Raw genomic sequence first — 17526 nt, 5'->3', positions numbered from 1 at the left:
CAAGTCCGGAGCTGTGATTCCAGGGCCAGTGGCAGCCCCCCGACCCTGTCTACAGCAGGACTCGTGGGCTTTTCCAAACGAATCCACGCTATTTCACTGTAAACTGTAATTGCAGGATTCTATTACACGCGTGCCTGGGCCGCCTCTCGGTCAGGCTAGAGGTCCTTCACACAACTCTCACTCCACTCTCTTCAGCACTTCTCACTATGCCGCCCAAGTGACAGGCACTCCACAAGTATTTAATAAGATTGCTGTCAAAGTTCTTTAAATTAGGAGCAATATTTTCTTGAAGTTTAAAAAATTTCTGAAGCAGTGAATGTCTGGTTATCAACTCAATCTTCTTTATCTCCCTCCAGAGAAAAATAATTGACAAATGTAACAGAAACCTAGAAAACTCCGGAAAAGGACAAACTTTAAAAATCACCAATATTCCCAACACTTGGAAACAACTTCTGTTAACAAGTCTTCACAGCTGTCTCTATACCAATAGTCATAATTTCAGTTTAAGCATTTATTTTCTAACTACCACCTCCCATACTTAAGCTCTGTAAGGATAAAGACCAACCTGGTCTCACTCACACTTACGTACACAGTGTTGTGCTTATTATCACATGGTAAGGGCGCAGAGTTTGAATGCAGAGTTCCAAAGAACAGCCAGGAGAGATAAGAAAGCCTTCCTCAGTGATCAGTGCAAAGAAATGAGGAAAACAGCAGAATGGGAAAGACTAGAGATCTCTTCAAGAAAATTAGAGATACCAAGGGAACATTTCATGCAAAGATGGGTTCGATAAAGGACAGAAATGGTATGGGCCTAACAGAAGCAGAAGATATTAAGAAGAGGTGGCAAGAATACACAGAAGAATCAAACAAAAAAGATCTTCATGACCCAGATAATCACAATGGTGTGATCACTCACCTAGAGCCAGACATCCTGGAATGTGAAGTCAAGTGGGCCTTAGGAAGCATCACTCTGAACAAAGCTAGTGGAGGTGATGGAATTCCAGTTGAGCTATTTCAAATTCTGAAAGATGATGCTGTGAAAGTGCTGCACTCAATATGCCAGCAAATTTGGAAAATTCAACAGTGGCCACAGGACTGGAAAAGGTCAGTTTTCATTCCAATACCTAAGAAAGGCAATGCCAAAGATTGCTCAAACTACCGCACAATTGCACTCATCTCATATGTTAGTAAAGTGATGCTTAAAATTCTCCAAGCCAGGCTTCAGCAATACGTGAACCGTGAACTTCCAGATGTTCAAGCTGGTTTTGGAAAAGGCAGAGGAACCAAAGATCAAATTGCCAACAACCACTGGCTCATCAAAAAAGCAAGAGAGTTCCAGAAAAACATCTATTTCTGCTTTATTGACGACGCCAAAGTCTTTGACTGTGTGGATCACAACAAACTGTGGAAAATTCTGAAAGAGATGGGAATACCAGACCACCTGACCCACCTCTTGAGAAAACTATATGCAGGTCAGGAAGCAACAGTTAGAACTGGACATGGAACAACAGACTGGTTCCAAATAGGAAAAGGAGTACGTCAAGGCTGTATATTGCCACCCTGCTTGTTTAACTTATATGCAGAGTACATCATAAGAAACGCTGGGCTGGAGGAAGCACAGCTGCAACCAAGATTGCTGGGAGAAATATCAATAACCTCAGATACGCAGATGACACCACCCTTATGGCAGAAAGTGAAGAGGAACTAAAGAGCCTCTTGATGAAAGTGAGAGGAGAGTGAAAAAGTTGGCTTAAAGCTCAACATTCAGAAAACTAAGATCACGGCATCTGGTCCCATCACTTCATGGCAAATAGATGGGGAAACAGTGGAAACAGTGTCAGGCTTTATTTTGGGGGGCTCCAAAATCACTGCAGATGGTGATTGAAGCCATGAAATTAAAAGACGCTTACTCCTTGGAAGGAAAGTTATGACCAACCTAGATAGCATATTAAAAAGCAGAGACATTACTTTGCCAACAAAGGTCCGTCTGGTCAAGGCTATGGTTTTTGCAATGGTCATGTATGGATGTGAGAGTTGGAATGTGAAAAAAGCTGAGTGCCAAAAAATTGATGATTTTGAACTGTGGTGTTGGAGAAGACTCTTGAGAGTCCCTTGGACTGTCGCAAGGAGATCCAACCAGTCCATCCTGAAGGAGATCAGTCCTGGGTGTTCACTGGAAGGAATGATGCTGACGCTGAAACTCCAATACTTTGGCCACCTCATGCAAAGAGTTGACTCATTGGAAAAGACCCTGATGCTGGGAGGGATTGGGGGCAGGAGGAGAAGGGGATGACAGAGGATGAGATGGCTGGGTGGCATCACCGACTCCATGGACATGAGTTTGAATAAACTCTGGGAGTTGGTGATGGACAGGGAGGCCTGGCGTGCTGCGATTCACGGGGTCGCAAAGAGTCGGACATGACTGAGCCACTGAACTGAACTGAACTGAAGGGCACAGAAGAATTTATGGAATTAGTTACTTTTGGCAAGGCTTTCCATAGTTTTAAAAATTTTATCTAATTAGGGATTGTACTTCCCAGGTGGCGCAGAGGTAAAGAATCCACCTGTCAGTGCAGGAGATGCAGGTTCAATCCCTGGGTTGGGAAGATTCCCCTGGAGCAGGAAATGGCAACCCACTCCACTGTTCTTGCCCAGGATGATCCCACAGAGGACAGAGAAGCCTAGTGGGCTATAGTCCACGGGGTCAAAGAGAGTTGGACACAATCACATGCATGCACACAAACAAGGGATTAGGAAATTTTTTCAGCAAAGAAGTTCATGGTAAATATTTTAGGCTTTGTGAGCTGTATTGTCTCTGCTGCAACTACTCCGATCTACTCCAGCAGCCTGAGAGGGGCCACAGGTAATACCTAAGAAAATGGGCATGGCTGTGCTCCAGTGAGAGAGACAGGTAGAGGGCAGGAGCTGACCACTGCAGACCAGCAACCCTTGATGAGAATCACTTAGTATGCCACTCTGTCATATTGAAAATGAATCATTATGATCGCAAGATCACAATGTGTATATCATCACTTCTGATAACATAATCTTTATAACCAATCAACTCTTGACATCGAAATTTTTGACAGAATTTTATATTACAGCCAATGCTATGGCACATCTCTGATCATTGCCTTCACACACACGGAGAAGCCATATTTAGGGATCTCTGTTAATTTTTTAAAATATTTACCAACTCTTTTGCTGACATCATGCTGATCTATATTCTAAGCCAGCAGTGTAGAAATTGCTTCTCCAAAGCCTCACTAACGTTATACCTCATATACATTTTCTTACCACATACTTCATGATGGGCATGATCACAGTTCCATATTTTTCTTAGTCGATGACATGTATATATAGTGAAATAAATCAATCTTAAATACAGTACTCAACAAAAGCGTACACCTGTACAATGCAAATCAAAGCACACAACATTAAAATCACTCCAGAATGTTGCTTTAATGTCCCTTTCTAATCAGAACCTGTCCCCTAGCAGTTAAGTCTGTGTTATGAATTTGGAAGTCATATCAAGTTTATTAGTTACATACTGGGTGTGGTTTGCAATTGACCCACTCAAAGTGAGAGCATATTTAATAATATGGTTAACAATACGTACTTTATTGAGCCCATCTTTGCATGAAATCTTCCCTTGGTATCTCTAATTTTCTTGAAGAGATCTCTAGTCATTAGCATTCCATTGTTTTCCTCTATTTCTTTGCATTGATCACTGCATTGATCATTGAAGGCTTTCTTACCCTCTCCTCTTGCTATTCTTTGGAACTCTGCATTCAAATGGGTATATCTTTTGCTATCTCCTTTGCCTTTAGCGTCTCTTCTTTACTCAGCTATTAGTATAAAGGACAGAATAAAGGACAGAAATGGTATAGACCTAACAGAAGCAGAAGATATGAAGAAAAGGTGGCAAAAATACACAGAAGAACTGTACAAAAAAGATCTTCACGACCCAATAATCAGGATGGTGTGATCACTCACCTAGAGCCAGACATCCTGGAAAGCAAAGTCAAGTGGGCCTTAGGAAGCATCACTACAAACAAAGCTAGTGGAATTCCAGTTGAGCTATTTCAAATCCTAAAAGATGATGCTGTCAAAGTGTTGCACTCAAAATGCCAGCAAATTTGGAAAATTCAACAGTGGCCACAAGGTCAGTTTTCATTCCAATCCCAAGAAAGGCAATCCCAAAGAATGCTCTGAACAATTGCACTCATCTCACACGCTAGCAAAGTAATGCTCAAAATTCTCCAAGCCAGGCTTCAGCAGTACGTGAACCGTGAAATTCCAGATGTGCAAGCTGGATTTGGAAAAGGCAGAGGAACCAGAGATCAAATTGCCAACAACCACTGGATCATCAAAAAAGCAAGAGAGTTCCAGAAAAACATCTATTTCTGCATTACTGACTACACCAAAGCCTTTGACTGTGTGGATCACAACAAACTGTGGAAAATTCTCCAAGAGATGGGAATACCAAACCATCTTACCTGCCCCCTGAGAAATCTGTATGCAGGCCAAGAAGCAACAGTTAGAACCGGACATGGAACAACAGAATGGTTCCTAATTGGGAAAAGAGTACGTCAAAGCTGTATATTGTCACCCTGCTTATTTAACTTATATGCAGGGTACATCATGCTAAATGCTAGGCTGGATGAAGCACAAGCTGGATTCAAGATCGCTGGGAGAAATATCAATAATCTCAAATATATGCAGATGACACCACCCTTATGGCAGAAAGCAAAGAAGAAGTAAAGAGCCTCTTGATGAAAGTGAAAGAGGAGAGTGAAAAAGTTGGCTTAAGGCTCAACCTTCAGAAAACTAAGATCATGGCATCCGGTCCCATCACTTCATGGCAAATAGATGGGGAAACAGTGGAAACAGTGTCAGGCTTTATTTTGGGGGGCTTCAAAAATCACTGCAGATGGTGATTGCAGCCATGAAATTAAAAGACACTTACTCCTCGGAAGAAAAGCTATGACCAAGATAGACAGCATATTAAAAAGTAGAGACATTACTTTGCTGACAAAGGTCCAACTAGTCAAAGGTACAGTTTTTCCTGCAGTCATGTATGGATGTGAGAGTTGGACTATTAAGACAGCTGAGTGCCAAAGAATTGATGCTTTTGAACTGTGGTGTTGGAGAAGACTCTTAAGAGTCCCTTGGACTGCAAGGAGATTCCTAAAGCAGATCAGTCCTGGGTGTTCATTGGAAGGACTGATGTTGAAACTGAAACTCCAATACTTTGGCCACCTGATGCAAAGAACTGACTCACTGGAAAAGACCCTGATGCTCGGAAAGACTGAAGGTTGGAGGAGAAGGGACCGACAGAGGATGAGATGGTTGGATGGCATCACTGACTCAATGGACATGAGTTTGAGTAAGTTCCGGGAGTTGGTGATGGACAGGGAGGCCTGGCGCACTGCAGTCCTTGGGGTCACAAAGAGTCAGACACAACTGAGAGACTGAACTGAATATGCACTTTATCGGAAATTTATATGTGATTTATCAGAAAGAAATTTTGTATCCTTTGCTCATTTCTTAAACTGGCTATTCCACCATCATTTAGATTAGTGGGACTTGTTCCAGAACACTGTCCAAACATTGCCTGTTCTAGAACACAGTATTTTTAAAGAGTGTGTACTCTCATACTTACATTCCATTCAGAATGACAGTTTGAGATTCGTCTATGCTACTGTGCATAACACCAGTATGCTCCATTTTACTGTTGAACAGTACCCATAAGTACTCCAGAGCCTACCCTTTCTCCTTCTGAGAGATACCTGAGTCTTTTCAGTTTGGGGCTATCTGAATGAGCTACTGTATGTATTAACTGTACGGGGAGGAAACGTGTTTCATTTCTTCTGGGTAGCATCGCTGGGTCAGGGGCAGGTCTATGTTTATTGAATGCTGTCAGTGTTTTCACTGTAGCCATTCTGGTAAGTAGGCAGTTCCTATTACTTAAAGGTCATCATTCTTATGTTCCTACAGGTCCCTGAGATTCTGCTCATCATTTTTAATCTTTTTTCTCTGTTCTTAAGATTGAATATATCTACTGGTCTATCGCTATATTCATCACTCCTTCTGCCATTTTTATTCTATGGTTTTCTATACCAGATATTTCAGTTCTATAATTTTGATTTGGGTCTTTTTTGTTTCAGATTCTGTTAAGGTTTTCTTTTTATTCATTGCAACCATACTCTCCGTCACATTCTTAAACAATTACAACAGCTGAGGTAATATCCCTGTCTGCCAATTCCAACATTTTAGCAATCCTAAAGTTAGCCTCTGCTGATTTCTTTTAAGAACCCGTCATATTTTCCTGTCTCTGTGTACACTGAATAATTTCACATTGATCATGAATACCGTGAATGATATCATGTAAAAAGTTTGGATCCTGTTCTGTCTGTCTCAAGATTCTTTTTTTCCTTTTTCCTTTAAACAGTCAATTTTCTTCACAGAACTCAAACTGCAGAAGCCTATCTCCCCAACAATGTACAGTGAGCAGAGTCTGAATTTTGGTTCAGATCTCTCAGCCTTCACTGAGCTGCCTGGAATGTGCCCCCCATGAAGTTCAGGACTGAGCGGAGCTCGCGCACAGAGCATGAAGCTCCTCTTCTCCGGCTCGATCCTTGGGGTTTATGCTCGCCCCTTCTCCTCCACGTACAAACACAGACTTTCCAGGGCTTGCAGTCATACCAAACTCTGTGTTTGGTTCTTCAAACCAGTAAGACCAACGTGTTTTTGTTTTGGTCTGTCTCAGCCTCCCCTCAGTCAAACATCAATGTTCGACTCCCCTTTGAATTCGATCTGTTCCTATTTACCCTCCAAGGCCTTCAGGTGGTTCTCTTTAAATTCTGTTCATAGTTTATATTGTTTTCTACAGAAGGATGTGTGTGATAGAGCCTATTAGGCCAGGTCAGAAGCAGAAAGTTTCCATTAAGAATTTTTAAATCATATCAAGTTCACAGATTACATACTGGGTTGGTTTTCAATTAACCCACTGAAAGTGAGAATATATTTACTAATATGTACTTTATCAGAAATTTATATTTATCAGAAAGAAACTTTGTGTCCTCTGCTCTTGTTTTTTTTAAACTGGATATTCACTGATTCTTCATGGATAGTACATCTTTATATACTAAGGATATCAAATATTTGTCACACATGTTAGAAATATTTTCCTAGTTTATGATCTTTCTATATGTTTATAGAACATATGGAAAAATTTACTCTTTATATATGTATAGCTTATATATATTATAAAATATACGGTGAGTTTGTATAGGTTTATTTTTTAAGAAATATATGTTCATTATGGAGAACAACCTATGAAAATTTAAAAATCACCCATAACCCACCCTCTTCCTCCCATACTCCTTCATGGGTTGTTTTTAAAAGTTGGGTGTATGTGTGTCCAGTTATTTGGAAGTCTATCATGCACATTATAGGGCCCAGAAATCCCATTACTAAGTATATAAATAATAGAAATACATGTACACAGGTGCCAAAGAACATGAACAAAAATGTTTATAGGAGAATTATTTGCATAAAACCAAGAATGACCTAAATCTCTATCACAGCAGAGTGGAGGAACACCACATTCACATCATGGTACCACGTGACATGAAAATGAAGGACTGTTACTACATACAAGAACACGGGTGAATCTCACAAAGTTTAGTAAAAGAAGTGAGGCACAAAACAACACATACCATACGACTCCATTTAAATTAAAACACATGCAAATTAATCTGTACAGTCCTCAGTCAAAACAGTGGCTCCCTTCTGGGAAGAGGAAAAGGACAGTGACTGGGAGGGAACACAGAGAAAGTGGCTTCTGGCCATTTCTGTCTCTTGACTTGAACAGTGGTGACAAGGCATGTTTGCTACATCGTAATTCATCAAGCTACACACTTACAATTTGCACATACAGGGCGTAAGTTTATTTCAAGAAAGTAATGTAAAAACATAACGCTTTGGAGAATATGAAAAAAACTACACATAGGAAAAGAAATAACTTACGATCCACCTTCTTCCTTCCCACGTTTCCAGATACTTATTAAGCTTTGAATGTTTTTTTCTATATGCATCTATCATTTTGTTATAATTAGGCTTAAATTATGTACACAATTTTACATCATGCTTTTTTAAAGTTCACATGATAAATAAACATGTTCAGATTTGCTAACAGGATCCTTCCTAAAATCAACCAATAATTAGCACATAATATTTTGAGTGTATTTTTCATAAGATTACTAGGGTAATGAAAATCAGGAAGACTTTCAACTTTAGTCGAAACTAAACATCAAAAAAGTAGATACTATTAATTATAAGTTATAAAAATAAAACATTTAAGTTCAACACATAATCCAAATTACTACACCATGTGAGTATGACCGCATTTTTAACGAGTAAATAAATGGTCTACAGTTTACATATGTAGGGCTACACCCCCCAAAAAGAGTGCTACGGAAAACAGCATTGGAAGTGTACAAAATGAAGTGAATAATAAAAATTACTTGTGCTACTGGAAGAAAATAACTTTTCGATCTAGGTGAAGTCTGAGATAAATAGTATACGCATAGCGAACACGAACCAGAATTAAAAAGCAGTAACTGCAAATAAACTTAGCATGTAGGCTGAAAGGACAAGTACTGGACAAAGTGTATCATCGCCTAAAAAACCCGCCACTCCTGGCAGACACCGCACCACCATGCTGGGCACACTTACAAACTAAGAGAGTCAGCACAGAGGCGCCATAATCGCCACCCTTGGTGACATGTCACGTGACACAAATGGCTAATTCGGCTTCTCCACTGGAGGGTGAGTCCAGGTACCCAGCACCAGTACCAAGGCCAGCAGCACTACCGAGGGTGCTGAGTAAACACAGCAGCGTAGCCATGGTTTACTCTGGAAGGAAAGTGCTCCAGGTGGCGTCTTACAACCAAGGAATAAAAGTGTCAGTTTTTATCACTAAGTCAACACCATGTGTCAAACTATACTAAAAGAACTTACACAAAAGCCTTAGAAACATACCAGACCCACCACAACTGGGTAAATATCCATTTCCCTTGAACAGAGTGATGAATTTTCACCCCTGTCTAATGTAGTGGCTTCAAACTTAGATGTCTACCAGACTCCTCAGCGTTCACGTGTCCAAACTCCCAGTCTGTCAATTGCCAGAAACGAAAATAAAATCATAAAACTTCTCGACATGCAGGTTTCCCACCTCCGTTAACCACAGGTCCATCGGTTACCTGTTCTCTCGCAACCTGTCTCCGCATACACCCCAGCTCTGCTCACTGGCCCCCCCTTCTGCTCCAGCACCTTGTCAGCGGGACCATCACACTCACACCCTCACAGCCCCGCTGAGCGCCCGCCCCGACCCATCTACTCCGAATGCAGCAGGGAGGGCTGCAGCGCTGCGTACATCAGACCCATCTCCCCCCACTGCTCTAAGTCATCGCGGCCCCGCACTCGGCTCCTCAGTGCCTCAAGACCCTGGTTCTGCGCTCGTCCCCCTCCTGAACTCTTACTTCCCACCCTAACCACAAGGACCTCTCTAGCGCCCCTCAACGTGCCAGCCACGCCCGCGGCGTCTGCCTCTTCCCATGTGCCACCCCTCTGTTCACACCGCTCCTCCCAGAGATGTCTGTGTGTCTCACCTTTTCACCTCCTATGAGAATTCTGTCCAAATGTCACCTCCTTGGTGCGACCTACACTGACCACCTACTAAAAACCGCAGCCCCGTCTAACATCGCCATCCTCACTGCTCTGACCCAACTTCATTACTCTCTAGATCACTTAGATTTTCACAATAACTTATGGTATTCACCACCTTCCTTCACTGAAATCTAAGAATTATAAGGGCAAATATTTTTGTCTTTTTACTGACTGTTCATATAATGGTGAGGAACACGTCGGAAATACTCAGTAAATACTCTTGAATGACTATGTTCCATATAACCCCAAAGGTCCATGCAAGTGCTTAAGGGAATCTGAAAATTCTGTTTTGCTTTGTAAAAATATATCTTAGTCATGTAAAAATTAACAAACACTAAAATATATGCAAATAGTATATAACGCTTTGGAGACAACCAATATATTAAAATATGATGCCAGATAAACTTGTTTCTGAGCCTCAGAACAAAACTTGTGTTATATCTACTGAAGAATTCTTTGAGTAAATTAAAAGAAATCATTTCTATTTAGAACTTCTTCTGTGACTTAGGATTTACTCTACACTTGCACCCCCCAAAAGAGTAAACCACAAAAATGAACTGGGAAAGACCCACTAGGCTACAACTGTGCTCCATGACATCTAAGTTCAGGTTTGCTTCATGGAAACACCACAACACTGCATCCACATACTGACACCTTAAACGAAATCAATAACTTGTCATAAAACCAAAAAAATACTGTTTATCTCTTTTATATATTATCAGTTTAGTTCAGTTCACTCACTCAGTTGTGTCCAACTCTTTGCAACCCCATGGACTGCAGCATGCCAGGCTTCCCTGTCCATCACCAACTCCCAGAGCTTACTCAAACCCACATCCATCGAGTCGGTGACACCATCCAACCATCTCATCCTCTGTCGTCCCCTTCTCCTCTGCCTTCAATCTTTCCCAGCACCAGTGTCTTTTCAAATAAGCCAGTTCTGTGCATCAGGTGGCCAAAGGATTGGCGTTGCAGCTTCAGCATCAATCCTTCCAATGAATATTCAGGACTGATTTCCTTTAGGATGGGCTACAAATTCTAGACCATCCCCCAAAAAACTGTTTATGCTTTAAATAGTTCTACATCTATCAACTTAACATATTCCAGAGTTTGTACAAGCCAAATTTCCCCTTATTTATCTTTACACGGACATATAAGATTCTTATGAGAATGTATCTAGCCAAAATATAACTGGCTGTGAGTATTAGTCTGTGATTATCTGGAAAGAATCGCAATCACAACTCAAAATCATCAGGTAGCTTCAATGAAGTGTGATCTCATATTCAGATTTTATAAACAAGGCATGGAACTGTTTAAAGACCACAGTTAAGTTTGGATTAATTGCACATAAGATGTCAGGATTTAAGTCTATTATGGCAAAATATTTGAAAGTTGAACAGCTAAGAAATCTAGGAAAATAACACAAACTTGTTAATGAAGTACTGATAGAAATAGCTATAACTCATATTTTATATTATTTACTCATTTTAACAATATTTCTAAGTTCCAAGCAATGAAATTTTTTGGCTTTGTGTTCAAAATGTAGACTTCTCACTCTTAAGCCTTCGGAGATAAGTTGCATAAATCAGTTGTTGAAATACTAAATTCAGCACTTCCCTGGCGATCCAGTGATCAAGCATCTTCTCCCCTTCCACTGAGCAGGTGCAGGTGTGATCCCTGGTAGGGAAACTAATATCCTACACATTGCAGGGTGCAGCCAAAAGAAAAAGAAAAAAATACTAAATTCATCTGCCCTAACAATATTCCCTGCTAATTGAGTCATTTAAAGATTTAGCTTAACTCCTAAAACAAATACATGGCAGCTTTCTTTGTGAAATAAGAACTGGCCATTTTATTCAAGAGTACTGATGTCCAAGTTTAAATAAAATAATTTCATTATAAAATTGCCGTTATTCAGAAACAAGACCATCGTAAGTCAAGACAATCACGAGTCCTACAACAGAAGTGTGAATCAATGAGTGTGACCAGGAACCGCTAAGTCAGTGAGTCACGACCATCAAACACTCTGCTCAGTGTTTTAAAAATCATTCAGCTGGATTTGTGACTGACAGAGGTCTACTACCCAGGATTCCACTGGCATGACACCAAGCCCAATCGGCATACACAGTAACTTTAATTAAACAAAATTATTTAAGTATTAGAAAGTTACTAAACACAGGGACTTCTCTGGTGGCCCAGTGGTTACGACTCTGCACTTCCACAGCAGGGGGTGCAGTTTCCATCCACGGTTGGGGAACCAAGATCCCGCCTGCCACGTGGTATGACCAAAAAAATAATAATAATGCAGTTATTAGACATAATGACTTTTGCTGTGTCCATGTGCAAGAAAGAGTTGCCATGGCAGGCCTGACTGCACTCCTTAGAAAGAAGTGCTTCCAAGGCTGACCCTTCGCTGTGTCAGACCTGGATCTGGGGAGAAGTCTCACCATTCCCTAACTGGCAGAGCCGCTCCCGGCACCTCAACCATCCGGGTAAACCACGTGGCTTGCGCTCCACACCTGCTTTCTTCTGGGAGTCTGACATCTCGGTACATGCTATGCGAAGCTGCCACATCACCAATCCCTGAGCTGCTGGTGAGTCTCCCCAGAGGCAGCATGTCACATGTCCCGACAATTTGGCCACAGAAGAGTTAAGCTCAAGTTGACCGACTCTACTGAGTAAGAGCTGGAGGAAGCTCGTGCCTGGCTTCCTCTCACCTTCATCCCAGGAGCCTCTTCCCTGGGCTGGTTCTGCTCCGATAAATCTTAGCCATGAGCATGGCTGTACGCTCACGACAGTGAATCTTCGTCGGAAAGCACTAAGCCCAGGGTGGCCTCGGGAACTGACACCGTCCAGAGAAGGTCCAAAGAGAGGACTCGTGCCTTAGATCTCCTTATGCTTCTCAGACTACACAACACACTCTTACACATAACAGATATTCATCAGATTGGATGATCTTATATCTCATCCTCCTAACAGATCCAAACCAGTCTAAAGATGCATTGCATCTCCATTTCAGTGTGAGTTAACATCGGTACTAATTATATGGCAAAAACATTATGTGATAATACAGGTACAATTCAAACAACCAGTAGGAAATCTGGGGCAGGTTCAAGTAACAGAGTTGGAAAGAATGATTACTTTGACCATTTATAGTCTGTAGCCCTCTGATCAGTTTTAATGATGCCTTGATAGTTCTCTGCCTGCAAAGACCCTGAAGAATATCCTAAGCATTCTTAATTTGAAGTTCCTCTTTTGTTAATTCATCTACCTTTGGAATTCAGTAAAACGCAACATATTTCAGTTGTATGTGACTGATAAAGAGGACAGGCATTTTTATCAAGATTCTGTTATTTGACAACAGTTCTGTGATGTGTCAAATAAACAATCCACGCCCTTACACTTCTTACAATTCCTTTAGAACCAGTGCTACCTATTGGCCAAAGGATGAAAAAGACAGCCACGAAAAACACTGATTCAAAGGAAACACTGAAATACCGTTAAAAGGTGCAAGGGATGAAAAGAGTCAGAGAGCAGGAGAACATATCCAAGCTAAAGAAAGTTCCAGGCCACCGCTGATATCCAAGTCCTCTACTGGTCTTGATCTGTCACAGCAAAAACAAAAAACGGTTCTTGCTTTCTAGGTGGCGCTAGTGGTAAAGAACCCGCCTGCCAATGCAGGAGACTAAGAGACACAGGTTTGACCCCTGGGTCGGGAAGATTCCCTGGAGGAAGGCATGGCTACCCACTCCAGTATTCTTGCCTGGAGAATTCCATGGACAGAGGAGCCTGGCGGGCTACAGTCCACAAAATCATGAAGAGTCAGACAAAACTGAAGCAACTCAGCACACGCATACACTATTTTTAAGGCAAACTTCTTTAGTCAACATAGACATTATTATAAAACACCAATTATGCATTTCAAAAAAGCAAAGAAATACAATGAATTTTTACAAAACACAGCAATTCAGTGACTCTTCCTCTTATGAAGGATCTATTAAAAAAATAAATAATAGAATGCATACTTTACCAATATATATGACAAATAATATTCTTAAAAATATTACTAACATAGAAAATATAGATCATTAAATCAGTGAAGAGTCAAACGTGTAGAAAAAGTCACACAGTAAAAAGTAACCCCCAGAGGTCATCAAACCAATCCCCCTGAGACAGCACAAGCTTGTACGTCGCAGACTCAAGAAGCAGCATGACTCCACCACCGCACTTGGTAGAAGGGGATTGCTGTTTTGGCCTTTGGGAGGTGGGGACACAGTGGGGAGAAAGGCAGAGACCAGCCATCCAAGAGTTTTCCTTCTGTTCACCCCCAGTACACTCAGCCCTCATCATTACTTTGTTCATTTATTTAGTGGTTCTATTCAGTGCTACTCACACCACTGGCAAAAGAAGAACATTATAAAGCTGAGTTTTCTATTTAAATGAACTGTGCAAATGCCTTTCTTTTGATGTATGCTCTACCAAGAGTCTATCATCTTGTGAAAGTTTATGTAATAGTAAGACTGGGATTCTCAATTCTGTATTTAATCACCAAGCCAAGCCATCTTTACTCATCAAATCAAAACTAAGTTCTAAGGGAAAAGGTGATGTGCATTCTTTTTCTCTTCAAAAAGAAACAAAGTAGTATATCTATTTTACAAAGACAAAGATTCTCAGGTTGACCCCTGTTTAATACAAACACTGCTTAATTGTTACCATGAAGCTGAGATTTTCTTGTTTCAGGTTATAATTTTCATTATATGGCAATGGTGAAGTTGCCATGACTTTATAAATAATGAACTGCAGAATTAGAATCATGTAATTATAGGTAAAAGTCAAATTTTAGAAGCAACAGGGGATGTAACCATGGAACATTCTAAACATTATCCACTACTTAAGACAAATTTTAATTGTGTTTAAACAGAAGGTGAAGTGTGCAACAACGACTGAAGCTGTGTAGAGTAAAACCCAGTTGTGCAGAGACAGATAATGACGGGATCGGGAAAGCTGGTTAAAACTTATAATGAAGAGAGAACTAGTAAGAATATAGCAACCTGGCTGAAATTGATATTCATTAGGGTGCTCTTCACATCAATAGGAGCATTTGGACCCTGTGGTCTTTATCAGTGTCCCAGCTGGTAATGGTTGAAGGTTAATGCCTTACCCCATTCTGTTCCATTTTCTATCCTAATTAGCCCTGCAAATCTATAGCTGTGAGCACCAAGTGTCTGTGTTCAAAAGAAACTAATTAATGCTGGCAAATTAGATCAAGTCCAAAGATCCAACAGCCAAACTCTTAGTTAAATGCTCCTTGTTAATAGGAAGTGTAGCTGTCAATAACTGCTGTTGCTGACTATAATGAGGCATCTCTTTTTTTTCATTGAAAGTGATTTCATTTCTCTTTGTCACTGGAAAAGCTGTTCCATTCCCTTCACAAACCTAAGTTGCTGGCAGCCTGACCCAATTCTTATGATCAGCCGGGTTGAAATGACATAGGGGAAAAAAAAAAAAATCAAACAGAAAAGCTTTCTGACATAATCTGTTTTAGGCATTTAAAAGAAAGTCAGATCATTTATTAGAATTCCTATATCTTTATCTGAGAACTATACAATTAGGATGCATAATGCTTTTAAATAGAATCCTATAATTATGTAATAAAGCAAAGGCTATAAACAGTAAATAAACCACAATGGAAGTCTCCTGATTCTACATCATGCCTTTTTGTTCAGTGTAAATGGAGCTGTTCTACTCCTGCCTGAGCAATGCCAGTGTGCGTGCTCTCCTAACTCACCTGGTTAAACAGCAAGATCATTCTCTAGAAAATAATCAATTTTAGATTCTAAAATACCGTTTTGGACCATATGGCCTAAAAGAAAAAAAAAAAAAATCAATATATGATTATAAAAGTCCAAACACTCAAAGATCATTTGTTATAACATGTGCTATTGGGGATAAATGCATTGAAATAGCTCAAACGAACCTCAAATTTCAAGGTGCTTTCAGTCTTCAAAGGATTTTAAGTATATTAAATAAAAAAAGAAAGAAAACCTTAACATTAACACTGTAAGCAACTTAAGTTTTGATAAAGAAGCAAAATTAAATATTTTTCCTGTACCATTACGAAGTAGTAGGTGCATAACACAAATAAACCTTTTTAAGTTATACTCTAGTTCTTTCATTTCAAAGGACAAAAACAAAGTTTCATTGTCCAAGAGCAAAGCAAAGGTAGTTCTAAAACCCAAACTGGACCATTTTGCATTTTCATCTGAATCATGAGAGTAAACAGTCTGTAACTGAGTTGGCTAGCTTTCATTCTAAGTATCAGAATAACATGTTACAAAAGAGAATAAAGTGAAAGTCACTCAGTTGTGTCTGATTCTTTGCAACCCCATACATAAAGTGGGACCTGCCAGGCTCCTCTGTCCATGGGATTCTCCAGGCAAGAATACTCCAGGGGATCTTCCTGACCCAGGGATCAAACCGGGGTCTCCTGTGTTGCAAGCAAATTCTTTCACCAGCTGAATACCAGGGCAGACCCACAAAACAGAGTAAGTACAACTAATGTTTATAATTTTGAACCAATACATCAGTAAAAAGTAAATAATCTTCCTGGTAGTGAAAAGATAACCCTACAATTTTATTATCCATTTTTAAGTTTTCTCCTCCATCACCAGAATCAGGATCTGTGAGGCAGATAGAAGATTACTTCTTGAGACCATGAGCATGTTCCATGGTGTGTACTGAATCCCATGGCAGGTGCCAACGAAGCAACTTCTCCTGACATCTGGGGCAGCGGGGAGGGAAGGTGCTCCAATCAGACAGCTAATTCATAATGAAAGCAAGACCATCAAATGATACTGATAAATTGCTGATAATTTATTAATAAGCTTGCTTACAGATGGATTTAATTCAAACCTAATTTATAGATAGATTTAAAATGGGAATAGCTCATAATGAGTCATTTAAGAAAAAGAGATGATCATCACACAGTGTTGATTCTGAAGAATTACTCTTTTATTGTCTTTATCCATCAGTCCCAGAGGTTATTCTCTAAGGAGATAGCATCTGAGGGACAAGAATGTGCCTGACACCCAAATGCTCCTGACATAGTCCCAAAACTACAGCTGATACAACTGCTGAGAAACGTGGAGGGAACTGCAGTCGGTCAGCCCCTCCTGGCCTAACTATGGTCCCTCAGCAAAGGCCCAAGGAGAGGGAAAAGGAAAGCCAGGGGATGTCCATGTCTGCAAGACTTTGCCACTGCTTCTCTGACATGGCCATTCCAAGAGGTAGACTGTTACTGCAAGACATTTCTACAGTGATACTGCATGGCTTTTCTAATTACCCATATTAACCAACAATGTATCTCTAGATTTATAGAATACAGGAATACTTCATGTTAAAAAATATTTTCCAAAGAACACAGGCACATGTGGGTGCCCAGTACATGCATTTACATCAATACCTTCTACTTAAAATTATAAAGTATAGAAAAATTTTTAAAAATCAGACTCACTGTATTTACTACTGCAATTCCATTCATAATTCAATAATAGCAACGATGCCAAAGAAATCATCTTAGAATTTATTCCTATATTAATATGTTGACAGAGGAGAAATAGGTATACATTACATTTGACATTTCTTCTTTCCCTATCAAAATCACCAGAATAACTTGTTTCTCTCCAAAATACAGATGCAAGTTTTTTCTCTATAACTGTACATCTGGGGGAGAAAATGTTCTTTACTGAGAATTTGGGAGAATATTTTTAAATTGTAAATGAACACCGCTTGTAA

The 17526-nt window shown here is 40.1% G+C and overlaps 1 protein-coding gene across 2 annotated transcripts in view; it reads right to left on the bottom strand.

Moving 5' to 3' along the window:
* Window positions 1–17526, bottom strand: part of CMC1 (C-X9-C motif containing 1) — a 76821-nt gene that overhangs the window by 34193 nt on the left and 25102 nt on the right. The gene's annotated exons all lie outside the window — the stretch shown is intronic.

The sequence above is a fragment of the Cervus elaphus genome, chromosome 24, assembly GCF_910594005.1.
Source record: "Cervus elaphus chromosome 24, mCerEla1.1, whole genome shotgun sequence".
Lineage (NCBI taxonomy): Eukaryota > Metazoa > Chordata > Mammalia > Artiodactyla > Cervidae > Cervus > Cervus elaphus.
This window is presented reverse-complemented; position numbering and strand designations above follow the sequence as displayed.